The following is a 3,531-nucleotide window of genomic DNA, read 5'->3' on the forward strand; positions in this document are numbered from 1 at the left end:
TTTAATGTAACAAATTATGTAAACTCAGCTGTCCTCTATTAACACAAACAATGCTGAGATATATTATTCAGCTGAAGAAAATATTCTCTAGCAAGTGTCATTAGCAGAACATAGAGTCGCGTACCATTTGATGATACTGTTCCCCAGACGCTAAAACAACGCAAGTAATTAATAACAACACAAACAGGGACCACCATCTGCTGATTTTGGCTTGCCATAAAAATGGATTTGACGAGAATTCCGCAACCACAACCGTATTTACGTACAGAGAGTTAGCAATAGACTTTATTAGAATGACTGTATACCAGATGTGTAACGAAATACAAACTCCGCCCACATCAAGGTACAAAACAGTTCTACAGAAATGGTGCAGATAATAAGTTGGATTGAAAAGTCTTGATGAATAATGTATCTTATATACATAAGTTTATCTTCGCCTGCAACCAGGCAAAAGACGTATGACAATTTGGAGAGAATGTGAAACCAGAGTCAATCCCAGTTTCATATAGAAACATGACACATATGACGGATTGGATGTACGGAACCAGTAATGCCACATAATATACGGGTCACATCTCATGCCCCTTCGTGTACTCCTGGCGGAATTATCCCTGAATTCAACCTAATTATTGATAATGTTAGTGCTGGTTGGATCACCCATTGAAAAATGGGGGGATCAATCGAATGGAATTGTGTGGACGCTCACCAGACTTCAATCTTATCGATAATGTATGGGTTGCCCTCGGAAGATGCGTGATATAGCGTCATGCGATTCCTGAAACCTAAACGTTTCCTTCAAAGAGCTCATTGATAGGTGAGCTCTAAACAATAACATGTGACGTAGTAATTTATCTCAGATGTCAGGCTCCTCTAACGTTTAATGTTTAATCCGATTAATGAATTTTCATTGGTCACAAAACAAGAGTGGACTGTGGAAAGATTTCCTATATATTTTCCGTAAGTAAATTATATTGTGTTATTTCTTCGATGCTATTTTCATTAACAGTATTGGCTATAATGTTTAATGTAGGTAATTTTATTATATAGGTTACTTTGTATCATGATCTCAACACATGGGTTTATGATTTATCTATATCTCCTGAGCTGTGTGGGCCTCTTAACTGATTATTGGGCTTATATTGAAACTATCGTTAACAGCGATGATACTCAACTGTTAAAACAATGGACTCTAATATTCATAAGTAAATACGTAGTGAAGTAAATTTAATTTGCTATATTAATTGCCGTTTTTTTTTGCTCTGAGCAGAACATAATATTAATAGCTAAAACATTATTATTATTATCCGTTACTATTTATGTGTTGTGTGTAATACACTAAAGTATCTAGAAATGGCAATTTTGTGTCACGTTCTTTCTCAACAGAGAACTTAACATTTCTACTTAATGTTGAAATGTTCTTGAAAATGGAGAACAATGGAAATTGTTTAATGAAATTAAGTTGTTTAAAAGCATCTAATATTTTGTTTGTTTGAAATTAAGTCCAAAGCTACACAATGGGCTACGTGTGCTCTGCCCACCACGGGTATCGAAACCCGGTTTCTAGCTTTGCAAGTCCGCAGACATACCGCTATGCCACTGGGGCGGGGGGGGGGGGTCAAGAAGCTAAGAATTCGTGAAGCAACTGTCTCTAATGGTGAAGTAAAAACAAATAAATTTTCGACAAAGCAAATTTAAATGACTCGAGGATCCGATTGATTTTACCATAAATATTTCCATTAAACATAAAATCTGACTTTTAAATACCAACATACTCGTGTTTAGATAAATTATTAGCTATTTGTTTAAAAATAAACATCATGTTAGCTCACAAGCGAATAACTATATGAAAAATGATAACTTTTCTAATTCTAACCGACTTGAGAAAAAATATTTGATTTTTAACGGATTTTTTGCTTCCTTTAACTCTTGAAAACATTTGTTCATAAAAGGTAAAAAAGTCAGTAATAAGTGCCTCTATTTACTATTTATGTTAATAGAGGACAGCTGAGTTTACATAATTTGTTACATTAAACAAAATCCTTCCCTATGACCCAACAGGGCAAGTTTTTATACATTTGTAGAGAATTCATAATAGCCAGCTGAAACTCTATAACTTCAATTGTTCTAATAGCTCTACACAAGAGTGAAACTTACAAACAACCACATTTTTTAAACAACTTGTAGCAATTAAGACAAGGATGTGTGAGACCACATAACAATCCTCAGATGTCTGACACACTAAAGAAATGAGGAATGTTATGAGCATTATTTTGAAACATTGGTTTTATCACGTCGAGCTATGATATTACAACTTGTAATACTTCTGTTAATGTTTCTGCACAGTGTATGTAATAAACGAAGGGAGATTTATAATAAATATTTGTTCCAAAACAGAACTTCCCAAATTAGTCTCATAGTTTTATACCGGTATAACTGTTCTTTCCATACATATAAAGTTATTCTGTGTCAGGTATAACTGTTCTTTCCATACATATAAAGTTGTTTTGTGTGTGGTATAACTGTTCTTTCCATACATATAAAGTTATTCTGTGTCGGGTATAACTAAATCTATTGAATTCTGTGACACAGTAAACTGCAAATCTAAGGATTGTCTTGAATTGTAGTTAAACGCAAAGCTACACAATGGGCTATCTGTGCTCTGCCTACTACGGGTATCGAAACCCGGTTTCTAGCGTTGTAAGTACGCAGACATACCGCTAGGTTTAGGGGTAACAGGTTTTTTAAGTATTAGTGTTAATAATAAAGTCTCGTTAAGATTCTGACTTTATAGAACCTTTAGAATTTCTTCATGTACCAAAGGTGTAAAAGCATACAAATCTATAAGCCTAGTTAATATGACCTTTGACCAAGTGAAACTCGAAGGCAATATGACACAGAACAACTTTATATGTATGGAAAGAACAGTTATACCACACACAGAACTACTTTATATGTATGGAAAGAACAGTTATACCACACACAGAACTACTTTATATGTATGGAAAGAACAGTTATACCTGACACAGAACAACTTTATATGTATGGAAAGAAAAGTTATACCTGACATAGAACAACTTTATATGTATGGAAAGAACAGTTATACCTGACACAGAACAACTTTATATGTATGGAAAGAAAAGTTATACCTGACACAGAATAACTTTATATGTATGGAAAGAACAGTTATACCACACACAGAACTACTTTATATGTATGGAAAGAACAGTTATACCTGACATAGAATAACTTTATATGTATGGAAAGAACAGTTATACCTGACATAGAATAACTTTATATGTATGGAAAGAACAGTTATACCACACACAAAACAACTTTATATGTATGGAAAGAACAGTTATACCTGACACAGAACAACTTTATATGTATGGAAAGAAAAGTTATACCTGACATAGAACAACTTTATATGTATGGAAAGAAAAGTTATACCTGACATAGAACAACTTTATATGTATGGAAAGAAAAGTTATACCTGACATAGAACAACTTTATATGTATGGAAAGAACAGCTAT

Source organism: Limulus polyphemus, unplaced genomic scaffold, assembly GCF_000517525.1.
Source record: "Limulus polyphemus unplaced genomic scaffold, Limulus_polyphemus-2.1.2 Scaffold2511, whole genome shotgun sequence".
Classification (NCBI taxonomy): Eukaryota; Metazoa; Arthropoda; class Merostomata; order Xiphosura; family Limulidae; genus Limulus; species Limulus polyphemus.